The sequence below is a fragment of the Macrobrachium rosenbergii genome, chromosome 23, assembly GCF_040412425.1.
Source record: "Macrobrachium rosenbergii isolate ZJJX-2024 chromosome 23, ASM4041242v1, whole genome shotgun sequence".
Classification (NCBI taxonomy): Eukaryota; Metazoa; Arthropoda; class Malacostraca; order Decapoda; family Palaemonidae; genus Macrobrachium; species Macrobrachium rosenbergii.
In genome coordinates, this window is record NC_089763.1 from 18,326,784 (window position 1) to 18,352,257 (window position 25,474).

The following is a 25,474-nucleotide window of genomic DNA, read 5'->3' on the forward strand; positions in this document are numbered from 1 at the left end:
TCTAGTTTTTCTTTAATCCCAATGAGTAAATCTATTATACACACACACACACACACACACACTAAATATTATGTCTAGCAAACTATCAGCAATCATGTGGCAAAACGTCTGTTTTTTCCTTCAGCAAATATTGTTTAGGTAAAAAAAATTATGATACTGTATTTTCCAACTAAAGTTATGGGTCAGGTAAGAGTGAAAAAAAAAGACTGTTAGAAGCAAAAAACAAGATTCTTCCAAACAAAAAAGAATATACTTACCAGATGTCATTGGGATGCGTGAACCTGAGCCTGTTGAGGAGACAGAACTCCTAGACCCAGGGTTGTTCAGGTGACTGGATGAGGAAGTTGATGATGGTATAGGGATACCAGGAGTATTAATAGCTGCATTAACTGAAGGTGGACGGATCCCGCTTGTGTATCCTGGGGGCTGCAATTGTGATGGCTGAGGAGGCTGAAGTTGTTTTCCAGCAGACAAAACTGGGCTGCTGGTATGCATGCTTGGGGGACGTATGCCACCTGCATAGCCTGAAGTTTGAAGCCTAGAACTTGTGTGACTTGCACTTACTTGAGACAACGGTTTTCGGACATCAACTCCAATATTTTTTGGAGTCTCATTACGCAAACCAGGAACTGGAATACCAGAGCTTAAGCCACTATTGCTGCGACCTTGGGAAGCTAAAGTTGGAATTCCTGTAATGTTATTAGTTGGAAGGTTACTACCACTGACTAGGTTTGTGCTGGTGGGACTATATGCACTTGACATTGGAAGTTTGCTACTATTATTAAGGTTTTCCTTTCCAAGATTACTTGATGAGCGCACCATTCCAGCCATTAAAGGAATACGAGAATCACCAATAGTTTGGGGTTCTTGAATTAAACTGCTTGAACTATGTCCTGAATTAGAAAGGAGTGGTTTACGAGGTTCTTGGGTAAACTTTGAGTTGTTAATCATATTATCAGGACTTCGAATACTGTTTCCATAAGCAGGAATTCGAGAATCTCCAGTAACTGTTTTATTTTGGCTTGATACAAAATTATTTGGCCTCACCATAGGAATCTGAGACTCAGTCAAACCTTTAGGAGCTTGTGAAAGGGAACTTGTGCTTCGTCCTGAACTACTTAGAGTGGGGATCCTAGTTTCAACAGGACCATGAGATTCATTACTCAGAGTATTTGTGTCACGGCCTTTGTTGTCAATGACTGGCAATCGTGATTCGCTGTGGTTGTAAGAACGGTTAGGGAGATGTGAGTCATGGTTATTATGACCTGAATGAACATCTGAGCTCAGGGAAGGAATCCTAGACAGTGGCTTCGGCCCAGTCTTTGGGGGAGAAACACTGTTTTCTGATGTTGTCTGTGCTACAGGTTCTGACTGTGGAGCAGGCTCCTCGTCCTGTTTAGGAGAAGTGGAGAGCAAATTAGGTCTATGGGGAGTTGGATGTAAAACTTCTCCACGAGGCTGGTCTTGAGTGAAATTTGTCAACCCACTCACACTGGTGCCTGCTGGTTCACTGGCTGATGCTGCTGCTGTTGATAAACGAACACTTGCATTTTGAGATAAACTGGTTGATTGCGAATACTGCGATGAAGGTGGTTCATTTGATATAGCCACAGTAGCAGATGGCAATGCTGAACCAGTTATAGATACCTTTGGTGGTGGGCTTTCTCCATGTTCCAAAATACTGCTTGTGACCTGCAATAAACGCAAGATTTTTTAGCAATGTGCTTCAATATACAGACGCCTCATTCAAGATGGAAGGTTGTAAGAGTCAAGAAAAACACAATTTACTAGAGAAGACTAGAATAAGCAAACACAACCTATGCTAAAGTATTAATCTTTGTGAGGACACTTCCCATAATGGATATATCAATCCAATACAGTACATTATCACAAGGTAACACAGTACAGTATCTAAAACTTTTTTTGGATATTCAACTCATACAAAATGTTTATGTATGCTTAAACATATCACTGCAAAGGGGAGAAAATATGCTTCAAAGATAATTGCTTGTAAAAGTCCACAGAACTTGCCATCTTGGAAATTATATAAGGCTACTTTTGATGACAGTATGAGTTATGAGTAACTAAGCCAAATGGTTAATTTCAACCTGAATGCCTCCACTAAGCATTGTTAGTCAATATGTAAGCACAACTTGGTTACCCCAGCAAGATTTTCACCAACTCGCAGGAGTATTCATCTAGATACTCAAGAGTAGGAATAGAAAAATAAGTAGAATATCAACATACACTGAAGAATTGTGGTGCCAGGATGCAGAAAGGTAAAATAAAAGATGCAAGATTATACAAAAATAATAATTCATTACTACAGCACACCATGCATCAAATATTCTGATTTTAAATACTGTATCAAGTTTCTTAGAAATGACAATGCAAAGAGAACATGTAAAAGAGATGAGTGAAGAGTTAGTGGGAAGATTATCTTATGGTCGAAAGGCACACTTTAGAGGATAGAAAACAATATTGACCAGGATAATGTTGACCCCAATTGTTGGACTACTGGTAAATCAGAATCCTCATATTAATGGAACAAAAATCTATGCAGTAAAGACGTGCTTTAGCAAAACAGAAAAATCTAAAAAACCACAAAAAAGATAAAATTACAAAACTTTTGGATGCATGGATGAAGATCATTACGAAGATAATTTCAAATATGAGTAAGTTGCAGAGATGTGGTTCTTAAGAGGATGTAAAACATATAGCAATAGTTCGGGCATGTGTTGAAGAGAGGAGAGAAGCAATTGGTCAGAGAAGCGGTCAATATAGGAGAAGTAGGACACTCACCAGTGGGAGAATAGAAGAAAGGTATAGATGAGGACTTGGACTACATGGAAATTTGCTCAGACAATGAATATGACAGAAGAGAATAGAAGAACATGCAGGATGATTCAGCGCTAAACGAGAAAAAACGTAAAAAAAAAAGAGAATGATGATTCTCATTATGATTTTTTTCAATTACAAAATCATTGTAATGTGGGAGAAAAGTAACTGCAATAAATGTGGATATATAACTGACTAACAAAAAACTTCTACTTTGACTTTTCATCTGTTCCTCTTATGAGAGGACAAATGCTTCGGGTAAGGCTTTGAGGGCACTGAAATGTGACTCCATGATCTAATTACTTATAATAATAATTAAGTATATGCAATATAACCAAGAAGTATAATCAGTATAAAATCCAGAGCCAAATGATTCATGGAAGCATCTAAGTAAGGAATTTATCCCAATAAGCCACATCACTGCTTCTAACTGCTAGTACCAGTCAGATTACTACAATTTAATTTACATTAAGTAAAAATAAAGCCTATGTAAAGCTTATGTAATACAGGTAGACTATCAATTTTCCAGTAGTCACTGATCTTGAAGCTCCTTTAATCCAGACAAAATTATGACAAACTTTAAAATGCCCATTAAAACTTTAAAATTCCTGCCGCTGCTAGTCTAGTTTACTGGGCAGCCGATAGATGGTGCTGAGTGTTCCGATGCTCATTATTTTTGTTTACTTCGTTACAGCTGGTGGCGATTGTCAAGTACTGTATTATTACATTATTTGTCAACTTTGCTTATATTTTTGGTAAATCTTAAGAAAAAGGATTTGGTCAAAACTGCTATAAATAAGCATATATGTACTGCACAGTATTATCGACAGAGAATGTCTTGCTGAATCACACGATATATAGGTCTAATATTGAGCAAACGATTATACCTAATCAAAAATCCATGTTGTATTTCACAAGTTGTAAAAACAACAGAGTACAATAGCAGTCGATTCTGCATAAAAAATGAGCATGGACAGATGCTGGAAAACTAGTAGGGTAGAAGGGAATTATTTAGAAGATGCACCCTTTTGTAATTACAGTAATAACTTTGTTAAAATTTTGCTTATTAATTTTATTTAATTAATCCACTTTCACCAATACAGGTACCTATAGGTATGGGTGAGGTGCAGGTTTCTTTTTTTTTTTCAGCACTAAATGACCTGATGGTCCCAGTGATAGGCATCTGTTGAAACTTTTTATACTGATACTGAAACAGGAACCTGCACAGCAAAGTATTAATAAACTTGTATTGTTCATACCTGTATTTCATTTAATCATCTAATCTATATTTAATATTTTTTTAGTGTGTGTTGACAAGAGGGGGACCATCGATAGTCCAGAAAAATAGAAAATCCAGCATGGCCTGGGAACCAAGGATGCCAGAAAATCAATGGTCTACCTGTATAAGCTGCTTATTTTATTCCAAGAAGCTATGAAATATGAAATTACTAATACTTATATCCAGTTTATCAGATTAATTCAAGAGAGCACAAAACAACAGTGGTCACCTCGATTACCTGATCAATGATGGATACAAGTCCATTACTTTCCTGTCGATGATCACCAGCTCCTCCAGAATTTCGTTGGTCTGTGGTTCGTATTGAACTGCTTCCTAATATATCTTGACTTCTATACATATGAGGATCCCGTTGTTTTGTAGGACTGCTGACATTCAGTCCCATATATGACATTGCTCGAGTTGGGGCTGGTGGTATACCAACAGTGTTAATTGGGGCAGCCAAAGAACCTGGACGCTGATCTTGAGGAAGTCTGTTGAGCAAAGCCGAGTCAGCAAGAGATCCAAGTGCCAGAGACCCTGGTCTTTGCGCTGCTAACCCAACCATCTGTTTCTCTAGCTGTGCACCAGTAGCGATGGATGCTGGTCGACCTTGAGGCGAGGAATGAGATGCAAGATCTTTTGTATGTGTATCAAATGGGTGCTGCCTTGTATAGCTTGACATCTGAGTGGAATAAAGCTGCTGTGAACTGTACAATGGGGAGGAAGTTTTTGACTGCTGTATTCCTGCATGAGAGTGACGGTCCCCAGCCTTGTACATATTGGAAAAGGGGCTTGCTTGTAAGGTGGGTATAGAGTACGGAGAACTAGGGGACTTCAAATCTGGGAGAGGCCCTGGACTAGATGGACTTAAAGGAGAGGATGGTGTGGAAGGCATTGTGAAGTTTGAATCTGTGTTTTGTGGGGATGTTGGAGAACTTGGACCAGTGGCATTTGCACTGGTTAAATCTTCTGACACTGAAAAACAAAAGTGTTTTTAAAAAAATATTAATACTTTTCATTCCTTTATATCAATTAATGCTACAACATACAGACATTAATTAAAATAAGATATGTAGAACGATAACACTGACTTACTTTGCTGGGAAAGGCTTTTACCATTGCCATAACCACTATCACTTGAACTGCTGGTGTCAACAATCTCCTCTTCGGATGTCACTTTACCAGAGATTGCAGATGAAGTCTGTAACATTTAAAAAACTATATATACAAACATGTCTTATTACAAAATATACCACATACTAAAGTAATTTCGAGATCACCTATCACATGTTCACCCTCAAATGGAACAAAAAGCCAAGGAATTTTTCACAAAATGAGACAAGTGAAAACTGGACATGATAAAGTTAAAGCAGTTGGACAACAAAGTACAGTAGGTAGAGACCAGAGGAAATATATGACGATAAAGTCAAAAAGCAATGCAGCTGGGGACAAACTTACGTACCACTTTTAGCATCTTGCAAAGCACACTGAAAGTGGTACACTGAGAGACTAAGATGTCCTTATGGGCAAGTACCTTCAACTGCGCAATTAGCAATTAGTGTACTTAAAGAATTATTGTGAATAAAGAATTATAAGTGAATAGCGTAAATGTGTACTGTACTGAAGAGGGATTATTGTGCTATCATCTACTTTTGAATGGTTGTTCCTACTGCTTTAAATACATTTACTGTACCCTTTCATTTCTGTTGGTCAGATTGCCTTATTTTATATCATAGGATGGGTTCTATTAACTTCTCTGTGTCACACCATCCTCTAGTTCATGATCTTTCTTTTCATCTAATATTTCTCACAATACTACTTCCAGAATTCTATTATTTCTTCCTCCAACTTTAAATACATTTACAGTCAGTACCCAACTTACAAACAAGTTGCGTTCCGGACGGCCATTCGCTTCTTGAATTGTTTGTAAGTTGGTGTTTAATATGAAGTGCATAATTTTTGTTGAAAAATTCTCAATTCTGAGCAAGATATTAAACTTTGAAATATGTTTATATCTCCAGTTAACTAAAGAGTTATTGATTATACTATTTTCACTGTCTTTCTAAATCGTGTGGTATGATAGAGAATCACTTTGGTTGTTAATGAGGTAAAAAGAAGAAAATAAAACTTGGGTTCATGCAACATTCAAAATTTAGTATTTTTTCCATCCTTTGAAGGTTATAAAATTGGAGAGAATTTTGAAGGAGCAGCATCTGACATTGGAAGCTCATAAAGTAAACAATGCACACCGCCATCTTTTGACAAAAATGCATACTAAACATTCCCTAAGAGGAGAAGAAATATAGAAAACAGGAATTCATCAAAGTGTAAAATCAAGAGGACAGAAATAGGTAGGAATATTACAAGTATGAATGAGCATTCTCATGACTGGAAGTGGTTAAAGGAACAGGTTCTTCTTCCTTATGCAGCAAAACCTCTTATTGGGCACAGTCAGCACGCAGATCAAAATTTGAACTTATGGATGGCAAAGGGGAGCACTCCAAACATAATTTTAACTTGTGACCCTGTCTGTTCGTATCTCGACCCTGTCTGTTCGTATCTCTGAATGTTTGCAACATGAATGTTTGTAAGTAGGGTGGTGACTGTACTCCTTTTTCAATTTCATTATATCTATTATTTTTGCATATTTTCAATCTTTCCTCATCCCATTCCTACAAGACGGGATCACTTAGTGTCTCTTAAGCAAAACCCTCTAGCTCCTAAGATCATGGCTTTCTACCTTCCCATTTCTCATCCGTTCCCTTTGGTCTCTGCCACCTATTTATGTAACTATTTCAGCTTTATCTTGCTCCCATTTGTACTGCTCATTTAACAACAAATCCTTTATGATAGTCTTGTGATGTAACTCAGTTGTCTTGTAAAATTACTTTGTAAACCCCCATATTCACACTCTCACAGTTATGAACTTCTGCATATTCGCAGTTTCTCTGTGGAATGTATCTACCCATTATTAAGCGGAAAAATTCGCCCATTCGCAGTATTTTTCACGGAGAAATATTCACTAATTACTGTATTTTCATATAATTTTCACTGACTAAATACTTTCTGTGATAAAACTATTAAAATATAGGGTTTTTCTTGTGTTTAAACTATCAAAATAGGCCGCTCTAAGTGTTTTTGGGTTTTTTAAGTATCCTTGATTTTAGCTATTCGCGGGGTGGTACACATCCCCTCTCGAATATGGAGGTTTACTGTATAACAAAATATACTGTAAATGCAATTCCTCATACACTGTAAATCCAAACATGTTCACTGTTTCCTCTGATGTGTCAAGGGTCTGATTCGATTCTTCCCACACCTTCCTCTTCTCCCCTCCCTCCTGCCTCTAGGCCTTACTCTTCTCCCAACAGATGTCTCTATCCTTTTCTTTGCATGTCCTTAATACAGACCATGCAAGGAAGGCTTTTACCCCCTATGTTTTGTCACATCACCTTTGTCACTATAAATCTTCATTCCACCATTATGTCCTTCTCTACCCTAAAACAATTCACCTTGTACTTTAAACATTTATTTATATTTCTTATATATTTATTTATTAATTTATCTGTTTTTCTAATAACTGATCTCTTCCTTATGTATTTCTTATTTTCTTCTGTAATTTCTTTCAAATAAACAACATATTCTTTGGAAGCTTGAATTTCAAGTCAATGGGCCTGTAAGTTTGTTCCAAGTGAACAAGGTTTATCTTCTTAATTAATAATATAATAATAATAATAATAATAATAATAATAATAATAATAATAATAATAATAATAATAATAAAATAATAAAATAATAAAATAATAATAATAATAATAATAATAATAATAATAATAATAATAATAATAATAATATGGACGCTGTGGCAGAGTGGTTTAGCTCATCGATGGACTGGTTAAGCAACATTGGGGCTGGTCAGTCGTTGGATGGGTGACTGCTCTCCTTGGCGATGATTATTTGGGAAAGGATCTTTACCATAATTTCCTCAGCCTACTCAGCTGTAAATGAGTACCTGTTCTTGATGGAGTAGGGTCCAGCTATGGGTTAAATAGCAAAACTCAGCAATGATGGAAAGAAATGAAAGAATAAACGACAACGACGTATATGGAGCCTCTGACAACAGAGGAGCTTCGTCTGGCAGCCAGTTGTACAACCCAATCGACGGGGAGGACAGTCAGGTACTCGGAAGTCGTCATCCAGCAACTGACCACCGCAACGACAATAACCAGCAACCAGAGACTGGAGCTACAGAGGCAAACCAGAAGAAGAAATGGACAAGAGAAAAAAAAAGGAAATATGGAGATGCTATCAGAAACAACCATGAAAAGGATACAGAAGACTGAGGCAACATCTGGAATGAAAGAAAAACACCCTCAAACAAGAACAGAGGATGGCAGACCAAGTAAGGAACATAAAGAAAAGAACTGGCTCTCCACAACAAAGAGAAGAACTGATGAGAAATAACACCCAGCAACGAAGGGCAAGAGAATGAACTAGAGACGATGACACAGAAATAGGAATGATGAGCTACCAAACAACGACACACAAGAAACACCAAAGATGTAACAGAGGTCAGAATGGGTGGAAAAGATCAGACAATGGATGAAGCCAGATAAAGAAAGAACAAACCTACCTTCAAAACTAGAGGAAAAAACCGTGAAGTTAATGAAATACTGGGACTAATCCACACCACCAGTATGCGACAAATAGCCTGGCATATGCAGGAGCAAGAATAGTAGTAGAACTCATGGGGATACAAGCACCAACACCACCATCACAGCCAACCCAGCAGAAACCAAAGCAGCAACCGCGGAAAAGAGCGCCTGAAAAAACAAATCATGGCAATGAGATCTGACAGTAAACTGAAAGAGATGGCAAGAAAAGTGGCTAAAACAAGAAAACAAAGAGAGAAACTGGATAGAAATACAAAGTGCAGGAGAGGGACTAAAGCAAAAAGATCAGCAATACACGAACAGGAATAAATCATACCAACTCAAACTCAACTCTTACCAACCAACCAGAAAAGACCTTACATGCAGCTAAGAGGGGAAGACAACCGCAGGAAATTTCAAAGCCGATCCAAGTAGAGACTGAGAAAACATATGGAGCAATCTGGTATCACACAACAAACAAGGCAAATCAAGGCAAAAAATGGGGAAAATAAAACAAAGATTCACCAAGATCGACAGACACAGTCAGACACCAACTAAAGAAAGCCTTTGGAAGCCCCAGGTCCCATTAAGTCCATGGATACTGGCTCAAAAACTTCAGGCCCTACGCTCACCAGACAGCAGAACAACTCCAGCATTTGTATCACAAACCACCACATGTGCCAAATGGATGACCACAGGAGAACATCCTTAGTACAGAAAGACAAGAACAAGGGAAATATAGCAAGTAACTGGGCCTATCACCTGCTACCAATAATGTGGAGGTTTAACAGGTATCATCAGTGAAAGGCTGTACAACTATCTAGAGGATACAAACACCATTCCCCGCCAACAGAAAGGCTGGGAGGAAGTGTAGAGGGGCTGCAAAGACCAGCTCTTAATAGACAAAATGGTAATGAAGAATAGTAAGAAGGAGAACCAACCTAAGCATGGCATGGATTGGCTACAGAGAGCCTTCAACATGATACACTTTTATGTGTAATACAATGCCTGAAAATATAGCGGCAGAGGAAAACACCATCAGCTTCCTTAAAAATACAATGCGCAACTGGAATACAGTACCTACAAGCTCTGGAATAAGATTAGCAGAGGAGGTTAACATCAGGAGAGATCTTTCAGGACGACTTACTAACCTCACTAATCTTTGTAGTATGCAACCATGATTCAATAACAAAAGTACTGCAGAAGATGGATGCTGGTACTAACTCAAGAAGGAGGCAACAAATTAACCATCTGATGTTCATAGACGCCATGTCAAGCTGCATGGTAGAGCATCAAGGAAATAGAGGCCCTATCCACTGTAAGGATTACATATCTGAGGACATGAGGATGGAGTTTGGAATAGAAATATACCTTAGTCAACATACAAAAGGCAAAGTAACAAGGACTGAAGGGATAAAGCTACCAGATGGGAATAGCATCAAACACATAGATGAGACAGGATACAAATACCTGGAATAACAGAAAGAGAGGATGTAAAACACCAAGAGATGGACACGATCAAGAAGAATATGTAGAGACTTAAGGCGATATCAAGTCAAAACTCAAAGCCAAACATGACAAAGCCATAAACACATGGGCAGTACCAGTAATCAGATACAGAGCAGGAGTAGTGAGTAGTGGAATGGATGAAGGCTGCACTCACCCAACATAGACCAGAAAACTAGAAAACATGAAATTACAAGCACTACACCCAAGGCAAATACAGACAGACTATACATAATATGAAGGAAGGAGGAGAGGGCTACTAAGCATGGGAATGTCAACAGCGAAGCAGAGCACTTTCATAATATCTGGAAACCTGTGAAGACAGTGGCTAAGGAGTGCATGGGAAGGACTGATAAAGTAGGGCAGACCAGAAACATACAGAGACAGGAGAATGAAAAACAGAACAGAGAATGGCACAACAAACCAATGCATGGACAGTACATGAGGCAGACTAAAGAACTGGCCAGCGATGAAACATGGCAATGGCTACAGAGGGAGAACTCAGAAGGAAACAGAAGGAATGCTAAGTGGCACAAGATCAGGCCCTAAAGACCAGATATATCCAAGAACAGTAGATGGAAATATCTCACCCATATGCAGGAAGTGCAACATGAAGAAACGAGACCATGAACCACATACCAAGCGAATGTCCAGTGCTTGCACAGAACCAGTACAAAAGAGGCATGATTCAGTAACAAAAGCCCTCCACTGGAGCTGTGCAAAGAAGACACCAGCTGGCTTGCGGTAATAAGTGGTACGAACACCAACCTGGGAGTGATGGAAAACGATCCAGGCAAAGATCCTCTGGGACTATGGTATCAGAACAAATGGGGTGACATGTGCCAATAGACCAGACGTGGCGTTGATTGACAAAATCAAGAAAGAAGTATCACTCATTGATGTCATGCGCAATTACCATGGGACACCAGAGTAGATGAGAAAGAAAGAAAGAAAAAACTGATGTCTCAAGACCTGAAAATCGAAATAAGAAGGATATGGAATATGCCAGTGGAAACTGTGCCCATAATCATGGGGCACTGGGCCCGTCCCAAGATCCCTGAAAAGGAATCTAGAAAACTAGATGCCAAAGTAGCTCAGGACTCATGCAGAAAAGTGTGCTACTAGAAACAGCACACATAGTGAGAAAAGGGATGGACTCCTAGGGAGGCAGGATGCAACCGGGAACCCCACACCATAAAAACCACTCGGCCAAACAGGATGACTGTGAGACGAAAAAAAAATAAATAACAATACTGTAATAATAATAATAATAGTAATAATATAAATATCTTTTCCCTGATGTCACATTACATACATTCCTCCTATGGGTTTCCACCTTGTAACCTTTTTATTTACTGTTTGCTAAAACTTTTCCTTCACAAGTCTTCCTCAGTACTAATATTCTCTTCTATTATTCTTCTAATGTTCTCTTCCCATAATAGCCCAGGAACATTAGGTGAAATGATGGAAAAAAAATGTAGAAAGCTGATTTTTTCAGGAATAATACTCCAAAACCTACTGAATTCAAATATGTAAAGACCCCAAAAATCCCCTTGTGCTAAATGCACTGGACCAAAAAATTCAAGATAATGCCGCCACCTGTCAATTATAATGGGTGAAATGATGGAAAAAAAATGTAGAAAGGTGATTTTTTCAGGAATAATCTCCAAAACCCTACTGAATTCAAATATGTAAAGACCCCCAAATCCCCTTGTGCTAAATGCACTTAGGACCAAAAATCCAAGATGGCTGCCACCTGTCAGTTATAATAGTGAATTTTTTTGTATTTCATGCAATGAGACAATAATTTCATCTTTGACCAGCCTCTGTACAGCAAAGCAACTGATTGTTGAGTCATGCCCTGACTTAACTAATGTCCATTAGACTAGGTGGGTTTCATCTAATTATATCTACATGGGGTCAGTTTGGTCACATCATGAATGGGTGGTTTGAGGAACCATCTGGAAACTGTATGCAAAAAACTCATGAGATCTGTGTTTACAGAACACATATGCCCGTGCTAACTGCGAGAGCCCATGCTCTCAGCAGCTATAACATCAGAGATGTTGGATACCACCCACAGATCTGAGTAAAAATAAGCAAGATTGAATCCCTGCTGGATATGCTGTTAAACACACATGTCAACCAGATGACCTGGCTGCAGAACACACAATATCCCAATTGCCAGATAATTGAAGATCTTCAGGATATATCCTAAGCAGTGGGTGCTTCAATGACTATGGATGAGAGTACATGAAATGATTAGAATCTACTGTTCTTCATTCGAGCAGAAGAACCGGAGACTGGGAGCTACGCGCGCTGTATTGTGAAGATGATTAATTTTCCATGGAGGTCACACTGCATATGCCAAATCAGCTCGTCTCTACCTTGACCAAATGAAAGACACAGCATCATGAGTGAGTCCCAATATAAGAAGTTCACCTCAAAGGGTACTGGACAATAAGAAGATCAGATAGGTTCTGGTGTGGCCAAGGGTAATTTACAGATCAAGACTATAGAACAGATCTGATAAGAATGCCCAAGGCAAGAGGAGGTATTGCTCATGGGCGGGGCATAACAGCGAGCACACAAGCTAAAATGGTTACATCTACTGGCTGCTCCAATATGTGAATCTCTGGAATCATTCACTGGAACACAATCACTTGCCAGTGATCAGCATAAAGACATTCGTGCAACTACAACTGCAGAGATGAATTTTACATTTCAACAGGTTCAAAGAGCTTACTTATCGGCATGCACCATTCTCATACAGTGGGAAAACAAGGATAAGTTAGTCTGTGTTTGCTACTGGCGTAGTATTTAGAAACTGCCAATGCTGATCTAGCCATAAAAGTTGGGGGGGAAGCTGCGAGCAGACTAACTGGAATCAGTTATACTGATCACTCAAGAAGAAATGATAAAGTAATATCTGTTGCCATAGCAAATAACAGCGCAAAAAATCCATGGCAAAGTGAAATTAACCATGTCACTCTTCATGCGTGTCACCTGTGTGATACAAAATCGTTCTGAGATGAAGGACCATCTAAAACATGAATTCAGCAAGCAACCACCATCAATATTTGAGAATGGTATAATGCGTAAAAAATCAAAAGTGTATTAGCCAATGCATTGAAAGCATATGTCAATCCAACCCCCATTGGTGATCTACAAATCCACTTTATGTAGTTGATGGCGGTCACTTATTTACAGAAGTGTTATATGGCCAAATGATGGTACATATAAAGACATTATTGATAACTATTCAGGTTATGTTCTCAATAATTATGGCACAGGAGCAATCATTTGCTTCGATGGGTACAGTAACCCATACTTATCAACAAAGTTGGCAGAAACAAACTCGTCGTACGGCCGGCCAAAATGTATTTAGATATCCTGTTTGAACTTGGCATGGCTGTAACTAATAGCCAACATTCATTCTTAGCCAATCGACAAAACAAAGCCAGATTCATTGTCCTCTGATGGATGGATTGACCACTTTGGTGTAACATGCCTTCAAGTGTCAAGGCAGATGCTGATTTCCTTATCAGTGACACAGCAGTTGAGCATGCAGTCAGCTGAATCGTCCAGTAATCTTAGTTGGAAAGGACACAGACCTGTTGGTGATGCTACTCGACAAGTGCTCGCATGAAATCTTTACATGCAGTATGCCTGGGATGCCGTTTATAGCATATGACATCATGGAAGCTCTGCATCCAAATACCAGGAAGCATTGCTGACCACATGCAATTACAGGGTGCGATACAGTGTCAGCTCTGTTTAAAGTAGGAAAAAGAAGGCCTTAAAGGTACTGGAACAGTATGACTGGCAGGCGCATGATTCATTCAAAGAATGTTGATGCTACACATGACGAGATTGCAAGCGCAGGGGAAGCTTCTTGCTCAAACTGTATAAGGGTGACACATCACCAGACCTTGATAGACTTCGATTTGTCTATATATGCCAGAAAATGAAAAAATCTGCTTGTACCTTCGAACTTCGAGCCCTTCCTCCAACTTCAGCAGCTGCAAGTTTCATGCATACTGTGCTTACTTTGCAGTGCAGAAGTGGTTAAACAATATTAATAATCTACAACCTACTGATTGGGGATGGAAATAAGAGAACAAGCTCATTCGATTTGCACTGATAGACCTGTGGCTAATGACCATATTTTACGCATGGTATCTTGCAGATGTAAGACAGGCTGTGGCAAGAAATGCAAATGTCATAAAACTGGTTTGAACTGCTCGGAAATGTACTCCTCATGCACTGGTATAACGTGCAATAATGCTTATCCTCTAGATGACAGTGATGACAATAATAATGAATTTCATTATGCGTATTTGTCTAGAAAAAGTGAAGTTTCAAATTTTTTTTTTTAGCAATTTAAATTTTTTGTTATATGTTTAATGCAATTCAAATGCATGTATATGTGTGGTAAAAATGATCTTATCTTAAATCTCACTAAGTCCTATAGCAGGAGATTCATGTTTTTTGGAATCAGCCTAATTTTTGACAGTACTGTACCTCTGCAATTTAACCTGTGATCTTGCGACTTTGAGACTTGAGTTAAGACCATCTTTTTATAATGGTACATCCTGAAGGCTAGTAACCTTGAATAATGATTACTATGTCATAAATGTATGCAGTTGTAAAGGTTTGTTAAATTTCCAATGTATGTAGTCTGATAATTGAAATATTTGAAAACAAGATTTGTGATCTAAAACCTCTCTCTTTATATATTCTGACATTTTTTTTTTTTTTTAAGTAAAAGGCCAAGATTATATACCTAAAATATCTTATTCAGTTCTCATTCAAAACACATAAATCAGGTATTAATTGCACATAAGTGAGATTCGTATGAGAGATACGCTAATATTAGTGAAATGGCGGCCATCTTAGATTTGGGCTCTAACACAATTAGCACAAGGAGGATTTTGGGGTCTTTGCAGATTTGAATCCAGCATGTCTTGGAGTATCATTACTGAAAAATTCAGCTTTCTACATTTTCCATCTTGCCTTATAAATTTGGCTAATGTTCCTGGACTATAAAAACTTTCATAATAAGTACACTGGAAATATTACTGCACACTGGTATCATCAATGGATTAAAATTGTGCACCCAATATGTCCTTCAATGAATTGAAATTAAGTACAATACTCAAATCATAAGCCAAGAATAAGACTGGTAAACTTAGCATATATCCTCTCATAAATGATATTCATTATTTAAAATAAAAAGATAGAACGCACCTGTCTAGAGGGAAGATCTTTCACTGTGAGACCAGAGGCAGCTGCCATGCCTCTAGGTGAAGATGGAACTTCTACACTGGCTTCCTGGAAATCAGCAGCATGCCTTGACATAACAGCAGCTATGTGATATGGCGGAGGCTTTTTTATACGTTTGTCTGGAGAATCACCTGGTGATTCTCCATCAGGTGCTGATGACACTGATGTATGCTGAGGTGACAACGATGATTTATCAGCAATACTTGATGCCAATATTACCTCCCCACTTGAAGAAACTTTATTCACTTCATTTGGCTGTTTATCTACAGAGTGGTTAACAGGAACAACCTGATAAAAAAAGTCCAAGTTTCAGCATATCACATTAAGAATAACAAAAATGAATCTAGAAACATCATAATTGGGAACAATCTTAAACTACTTATTTTTTTACTAGATATAGTGTGCAACTGATTTCCTACATCTAACAGAGTATGTGATCGCTGGCAGCAACAAGTTGGTCTCAACACTCAAGTCTCCTTTAGCCATTCTGAGAGAGAGAGAGTTGTTAACAAGGTTCACTAAAAGATAAAGTATTCAAAATGACAACAACTAACAGACACCAGAATCCTTGTAATCAGTCATGATATACATGAAATAAATAAAAGTTCTCTAACCTGTGCATGTCCAAACACTTTCCGATCCCCAATGGCATATGGTTGCTCTTGAGTACTCAGGGTTTTTGACCCACAAGATGTAGTATCAGTGACATCCCCATTCATACTATTTGCTGCACTGGAAATGGGCGTATTGCGTACATTGCGTGCTTCTCGCAAGAGTGGACGTTCTTCCATTTGAGGTTCTACTACAGTCAAGGAACTGTCTTCTGCATCTCTAGAATCGTCAAGTGAATTAGATTGGTCTGTGGCTGCATTTGCTGCTGCTAACAGTGGCTGCTTCACATCAGCATTGGTCTCCTGAAACAGCAAGATTATCTTAGAACAGATATATAATAAAACTATGAAAATCCTTCTTGACATAAATGCAGATCAGCAGCCAACTTAAAGGGATTCCTGATTTAAAATGTTTTTATTTCTCATCCGGTACTTAAAACTATCACTAATAAGAAAAATTTACAAATGTCTATATGTACATCTTTTGCTGACAACAATCTTAATTACATCAACACCTTACTCAAAATTCAGTAGCTTACAAATTAGTTTGGCATTCATATTTTATTTTCTAGGTATTGTATACCAATACACATACTGTACATATTTTCAGTTTTGAATTTCTTCTTCTCTCACTATAACACTGAAAAAACCAGCATTAGAGGAATTTTTACACTGTTTCACACATTCAGATGCACTATGAATCAGTATGTAAGCAAACATTCTATACAAAGAACAAGTACTTCAAGTTAAGCAACACAGATCCTTTGTAATTACAAAAAGACTAAACAACACCTCAAGCAATCTAACCTTTGAAATTGGCTCCATCTCCAATTCCTCTTTGGCAGGTATTACAACAGAGGAAGCAGAAACTTTATTTGAATCTTGTGTGCGACCCAAAACAAACTGGCGAGAGGCATCTTTCTGCAAGCTGTTCAGATTGCGAGCATGCTTGGCTAAGGCCTTTAGTTCCTTGGGATAAGGTGTGGGTGCACGAGTCAGGCGACCTGGCTTGTCAACATCTCCATCAAATGCAAACTTGATAAGAGTTTTAGCTTTCCTCTGCTCATCCCAACCTTGTCCGGGGAAAGTATCAGCCTCCACAACAGCTTCTGTAAAAGCAAGGGTTCATCAGGTAAGATTCCCAAGTTTTCAACATCAATCATTTATCTGCAACAAATTGCACAGATACAAACTGTTCTAAACCAATAAAAACTGGGATGAGTTTCCTCCACTATTTGTGACTCATTTAGACATGATACAACAATTATGGATGACAAAAAATAGGCATTCTCTATATAAAATTTTGAAGTATTCATATTTGGGCAGCACGATAAAAATAAAAAAAAAAAGGTCAAATACAAGCTATGAAACTGTCTGGAATGGATAATAAACTACCCTCAGCATATGACCGATCTGATTTATGTCTATGAGTAATTGAGCCTAAAACTCAAAAGAAATTTGAAGTCATCAGACTGGTTGTTGGTGGAGAAAGTATTCTGTACAGATAAAGAATAAACTTTTTATGTGAAAAATATCTTCTGTCTTTGAACTTCTAGATGAGCATCAAAGTACCGAACACAAGGCAAACTGTAGTAGCAATCTTTTAAGGTTGTCAATAGCCTATATATCTGTCCCAAGAACCAGTCTTTCTAATTAGACTTTTTATCATCATTTGTACTTCATGACACACTACAAAATAATGGATGGTTATTGTTTCATTAGAAAAATTATATTTTGGCCAGGCCTCAACTCTTCCTGAAAACTGAAACAGCTCCGCTCACCCGTCAACACCCTTTATCATCCTTTCACATCCATGTTACCTCACCTGGCTGAAAAACGTTGCTGCTGGGGTAACATGGGAAGCATGTAAAGGACCCTCTGACCCGTTTCTGGTAAAGTTTCTGATTGGAGCTGCACTTGGGTTTATTCTGGTTCTCTGAGAGCCACAAGCTATAGCTATAAAACACAAGAGGCGAACATGGTTAAAACAGTACCACATATATACAACAACCCATGACAGACCAAAAAAAAAGCAGGAGTTTAAACTAGCAATTTCAAACAATCTTAGTTATCATTGACTGTTAATTCAGTTCAAAGGATTAAAGCTCAAAAGTTCAAGTACATTATTTTAACAAAATCTACAACACTACATGTAAAGGATACACTACTGGCATACCTTGCAATGCATGCTCTTACTCAACCTCTGACATTCATCCAACTTCTGAATAGAATCATAAAAAAAACTTCATAAACTCAATAATATAATTTTGAGAACCATTTTGAAGAAATAGTCAACAATCATGTCATGCTGAATATAAACATCATTAATATATTAAAAAGTTTCAAGCTTCAGCTAGAAAATTTATATCAGTAAATAAAATCAACACACTATATAGTAATGAGAGCAACTAATAATTTCACTAACAATAAAATAGTCAAAGGGTTGATAAGTACAGTTTTTAATAACCTCTGTTTCCAAAGCCAATATTCAAACACTTTAAAAAAAGAAAGCTTATGTTACTGGAAACTCTTAATTACCATATTTTCCTCTTTTATTATTAATTGCTAACAATTATTAAAGTGCAACCTAACTTCACTCACTAAGGGGAGATGCAAAATGCAGTGATTGTATTCAAGCAACACAATATTTTCCTTAATTCTGTACCTTCAACTTTGTTGAAACAGGAAGATGATGAATGAGATTAGCACAGTTGAGGACAATAACTATTATTAGATGTCCTAATTCTGCGGCACACAGTCAATCTATTTGATGCTGCTGTCAATACAGTCAACAGGGGAACAAGACTTAACTCAGGCGGCAGTTCTTGAGAACAAAAAATAAAATAAGTTTCCACAATTATGAATGCAATCTGTCATTACAGTATGTCTTATAAAGATTGTATGCAAAATATCTGAATCATCACAGGTGTATAATGTCTTAGAGTTTTATGTTCAGTTACTCATGGTTTCAGAAATTCAAAGTAAACCACTAGAACAGCAATGTCAATGAAAACTACAAATACCCATAAGTAATTCAGCAAGTTTCTAAAGAAGTACAGTATACCCTTCATAAATATACTGACAACTGGTAATTTTATCATCCAATTACACTATCCATTAAAAGAAGTTTACATCATCTAACTAAAACCCCTTATTACAAATTCTTAGGAAAAAAATAATCAAAGTAAGACCATTTCTTAATATCAGAAAAAGTGATGCCTCACACACAATAAACACCTGTCAAGGTTATCATCAATATGAAGTGTGTGAAAAGCACTTGCATGATGATCCGATAGATGCTGTGAATGTTTCACAGATCATTCTGTGTAACAGCCAAAGCTCTTCTAATGAAACAAACCACCAATAGATTCTGGCAAATGGAGTCAGGGGCATTATCATCAATCTCAAGACTTGCAGCTGTAGGCATCACCAAATTTCTCTGGCAACTCCTGCAAAAATCAAATGGAAAGTGCAATGAAATTGTGTTTTAACCACAAAAATAATGTTTCATCTATCATAAAGACCACTTCTACTGTTAAAAATGGACTAATAATAAAAACCTTCTATAAATAGTCTTCAGATGCTTCACAATATCAGAAGGATACTGCCATACACATGGCAAGAACATCTAAACTGCGTCAGTTTCTTTATAAAACCTGCATAAAGAAATACATGACAGATCAGCATACAATATGATATGTGCAGTAAAGAGCAGGAGTAAAAAATCTTTGACCAGTTGAGTTGCCTTCTTTCTTTACTTTCATCATTCCCCTCTGATCTCCTCTACCTTTCCTGTTTCACATAAGAACAAAACCCCTTTAGACAAGCTTTGTGACGTCTACAAACTCGGCAACATAGCGTAATAAAACACTTCTGCAGATAACTCGTCATAGTTTAGAATTTTCATTTTAATTTCAACCATAAAAAATAAAAAACAGTTTAAGTACCTTTAGATAATTAGATGACAGATGGAGTCTGTCAACTGAGTACAATTTTCAAGTTCTTCAGTCACCCAATCCACTTTTCTTAGAGCATCTGCATGGAACTAGCTTTTTCAGTCGTTATGGTGGTGGAAGGCTCTTGACTTTGTTGTTGTCAAACCATAGTTCAGTTCAAGTTGCTCAAACTTTAATTGCTGAGCTGCAAAGTTGAAGATTTGCTGAAGTGAAGTGGCCTTTCAAAGATTCTTTGAAATGTATTCATGAAACATTCTTAAGTCACTTGGCTGTAGATCAATAAAAATATTTAACAATTCATAATCAACTTAGTACTTTGCAAACAAAAATAAAACACTGACAGTTTACATGCAATTTTGTGTATATAACCAGACAGATGCTTTTGTTCCCAGTTCAAGCTTACCAGTTCAGAGAAGTCATTCTGTCCAATATCAAGGCGTTGAAGATTAGTTAGACGAGCCATAGATTTGGGAAGCGTGTTGAGCTGATTTTCCCTCAGCTCTAATATCCTTAGGCGAGAAAGTCTGCCAAAGTTTGCTGGCAAGTACTCCTGCGCATATAAGTATTTTATCAAGAGAGTTAAAATAAAAAACTAGCAAAAATGCTATCATAAATAAAATATATTCCAACTGAAAATATGAGTAAAAATGAAGCTAAATAGATACCTAATCAATTTAGACTGGTAAAATATTCCATCAAAACAAAATCATATATACTTTATGTAAGATTATTCCCCTACCAAAAATGTATCATTAAGATAAAGCTCTTGAAGAGACAGAAGCTGAGTAAATCCTTCAGGTAATCGACACAATGGATTGATGCTGGCATCAACAATGCTAAGCTGCTTGCAGCCCTTGATGTTATCTGGGATATCTGATATGGCTGTGGACGATAAAAGAAAAAAATCATCATGGCAAAATGACTAGGTTAGCATGTACTCTTTGCAAAAATGACAACATTCACAAGATAAAAGAAATTACAATCCTGTACACACACACACACAAGGACTAGTGTATATTACAGGGATTACAAAACACATTTACACCTAAAATGAATTACAGGAGCACCCCATCTGCAGAAACCTCCAAGAATATTCTAAAACTGAATACCAAATGATAATGGTAAGATGTGAATTGCTAAATGAGAGTAAAAGTAAAGTCAACCATCAGAATAAACTTGTCTCTCCATAATTTAAAATTTCACATAAAGAAAAGAAAAACCTGAAAATATTCATAATCAGTTTTCTCTGTCTTCACCAGACTTACAAATAATCACTGTCGGCAATTAACTCAACTCTTACTAAAGTTAACTTTTTTCATTAAAACCTATCCAAGTTTAAAACTCAACTCATGCCTAAAAATGCAATTCACTTGCCTCATCAGACCACTTTCAAAATACAGTACTTAGAATCAACAGCTGGAAATGAAAAGGACTAATCTCTGACACATTAGAAAAGGGCCCAAATGGCCTCAGATCCCTTGTGACTTAAAGAAAACTTCATTATTGACAACATTAAGGTAGTTATGAACTTCAATGATTAATAAACACAAAATTCTCTAACTGGCCATTTGATATTCCACATAATCAAGGGTACAAATCTCTTCTCGTCAAATGTCTCTAGGGGCTACAAGTCTCAAGATCATTACTGCAAGATACACTGCCAGAATGTGAAAGTTGAAGACATCACAATGAATCCTGTGAAAATAAATTTCATAAAACAACTGTATTTTTAACAAGTTTGATACAGTACTCATTTTCCCTGTATAGAACCAATGCAATAAAAAACAGCAGCCACACAGTGATAGAAAATGACTTCCTATTAACTCTACATACACATACATTAAAACATGCAACATGACTTAAACCTTGCAATAACATATGGCAAAAAAGATGCAAAATCACCCTTACCATTTTTGCTAAGGTCAATTGAAACAAGATTGATAAGAGAAGCCACAGCTGGAGGAAGAGAAGTTAACTCGTTGTCACTGAGTCCAAGCTCTTTGAGGCCGTGGCAATAGAAGAGCTGCCGTGGTAATTCACTCAACTGAAAACAAATAACACCTTATGGTGAAAAGGTTATTTCATGTGGAAAAAATAGTGAATGTTTCACTGCGATAATAAATCAATATTTTACCTCAAAAACTATTACTGTATTTGTAACTGAAACAGCAATAAATACCTGGTTTGAATCCAGTAAAAGCTCCTCCAAAGTTCGCTCAGAGGCAAACACATCAGAGGGGACATCTGTGAGGGCTGCATGGCGATAGTCCAAAACACGAATATCATCGCTCTCAGCTCCTCCCCCACACCCCAGACAAGAAAATAGCGATGGCATCTTGACCATAAAAAAGTTGCCACAATTTGTACTATTCGATAGTTTATAATCTTATGAGCTACCTACCAACTGGCTCACAAACACTGTAATAGAGCCAACAAACACACATTCTGATTATTGCTTTGTTGGATTTTCTGCTCAAAGCCTTATGCATTCCCCTACTGTAAATTGCACCAATTATGCACACCGGTAATGAGAGCACCTTCTTCTACAGACAGCTGATATGAACCCAGTACATTTGGCTGTGCTGTATACAGATAGGATTCTTGGACACTTTCTTTCCAAAGCAAGGTAACCTGAGGGGAAAAAGAGAAAAACAGTGTACAGTATATGTAAACTAATCAATTAGCAACTGGAAAATAAGAACAAGAAATCTATTCACATCTTTATATTTTCTATAATATTTGCTACTTTTCCTTCCATACGGATACTTGTGATAACTAACCGACCATTCTGGAAAATCAGGTAATACTGAATCAGTAATGCATACAAACCATCAATAGCCCATTTTGCTGGCTAGACTCTTTGGAGTTTTGCAAGCATTTTTGGCAGAAAAAATAAGAACCATTAGTGCATAACAAATTTCCATGTTATCCTGAGATTTACAAGATAAAAATTTGTTTACAGTACAGTACTGTATTTCCACTTTTCTCAAAAGAAAATCACTGCTTTATAAATTCCTTTTAATGTAACTTTGCAGACTATCAGTATCACTGTGTGATCATATGGCAGTTTTTCTCAAATTCATACGTTGCCACATCTTCGAAACACAGTTCTGTGCAATCTTTTAGTATTGTTAACAATATTATGAACACAATTGTGTGTGTGTGCATGCAGCTAAACTTAAATATACTGTTTCATATTCTAGTTTCTCTGTTATTACTTGTTATATATATATATATATATATATATATATATATATATATATATATATATATATATATATATATATATATATATGCACTATATATACCTATATATATATATATATATATATATATATTAGTTTTGTTAACTTGACTCATTCTTCATTAGTTACTTTATTTACAAACATATAATCCCAGTTTATTTTCTTTACAATTATAAAAACAAAGTTACAGTTAATTTATTTACATCATGTAATTGCCTGAGCGCCTTTTGTGCAATACATTATCTCAGCACTCTAAGGACAACTTCATTTGCCTGGGGATGAATAATGTACCTCTGTGCTGATGTGTTTATGTTACTTGGGGGTGACCACGTGAATGAGGTGTGACAATCCTTGTCATCAGCCAGGTCTCTTGTGGACTCAGATGTGGCAACAAGGCTAAATGTTTCTGCCACATTTACAAGTACAGTACAGTATAATTGTTATCTGCAACATCAATGAATAGTCAGAATATTTAACGCAGCAGGGCTTTTGAATTCAAGTATATGAGCAATCAATATTCTTACATTTTGAGACCAATACTGGACTCCTATAACATTTAGTATAATGTGGGAAATTTTAGAGAGGCAAAGCTACAAATTTGAAAAAACCGCTATAAATGCTACGCACAGGTATGGGCACTCACCAAATTCAAAATCTATTTACCCAGTTAGTCTACCTTCAACTTAATCTTTCAACATTAACCTCATTCAACACAAACATCGGCAGTAAGCTATAGTATAAACAAAATGACAAATTTTTAATCAATTTGTATTTTTCATAACTTATAAACCATCAGTCTTTACGTATGGATAAAATTTCAAAGCGCAAGCTGGATCTGGTTTAAAAATAGAACAAGGTTGGAGGCACGCGTGCATTAGCCAATGGGGAACGAGAGTTTAACATATATCATGATATTCACGTAACCCCCTCTGCTTACCTAGCAATTTCCTACTCAGTAAATACTAATCTTTCCATCATCTAACAAACAACTGCTGTCACAACATTGCAACAGGATTATAAAACATTCTGCATACTCCCCGTTAAGACTTAGAGAATTCCAAACCAATTAATGCCATACATTCAACAAGAATTGTTCATTGTGTGGTTAAGTTTACCTTAGTTTTACCAGACCACTGAGCTGATTAACAGCTCTCCTAGGGCTGGCCCAAAGGATTAGACTTATTTAATGTGGCTAAGAACCAATTGGTTACTTAACAATGGGACCTACAGCTTATTGTGGAATCTGAACCACATTATAGCGAGAAATTAATTTCTATAACCAGAAATAAATTCCTCTAACTCTTCATTAGCCGGCTGGAGAGTCGAACTCGGGCCTAACGAGTACAAGGCCACAACTCTACCGACTCGCCCAAGGAAGAGCTTGCATTGTGTGGTGGTTAGCCTACCCCCAAACAGCATTATAAAAGCAATGCTTCATGTAAGGTAAACTTTAGCATGAGAATGATGTTTGAGTAACTTTCACCAGACATAACATATAATTCTGCAATCATTCTTGCTGGGTAGGGTACAGTTACTGTGTAGAGTTAACACACAAAAAAAAAAAGCAATTCTTTTTGTTAACATCACCCACTATTGCTGCACAGAGTAGATTTTGTTCAGGTACTTATAAAAAATAGAGAAAGTTTTTGTAAAAATACCCATTAAAATGCCATCAATGGCATATGGAAACCATAAAACCACCCTTCCCACTGAAGTAATAAGCTTTAAACTATCCTGTATCTCAGAAATAGGCAATGACAACATTAATTTCGAAATTAAAATGGCTAGCTGGTAATGATTAAAAAAGCAAACATTTTACTTAGGTTATCCCAGTCAGATACAAAGAGTAATGAGGAACTTAAAACTCATGATACAATAAGAGATTCAAAATGAATGGTTTTAAGAACAATTCATTATTTAATAAGGAAGAGAAATTGGACACTATAACCTCAACATAATCATTCAACCCAAGGTCATCAACTGACAGAGAAAATGTTTCAGTGAACTGAGGTGAGGTATACAGTAATTACTTGTTACAGTACTACTTTTACGTATTCCCTTGATTATTTGCACATGCACTATCCACAACTCAGCATTATCA

General features: G+C 37.0%; 1 pseudogene; it reads right to left on the bottom strand.

Annotated features, from left to right (window-relative positions):
- LOC136851028 (uncharacterized) overlaps positions 1-25,474 on the bottom strand; it is an 82,272-nt pseudogene that overhangs the window by 34,534 nt on the left and 22,264 nt on the right.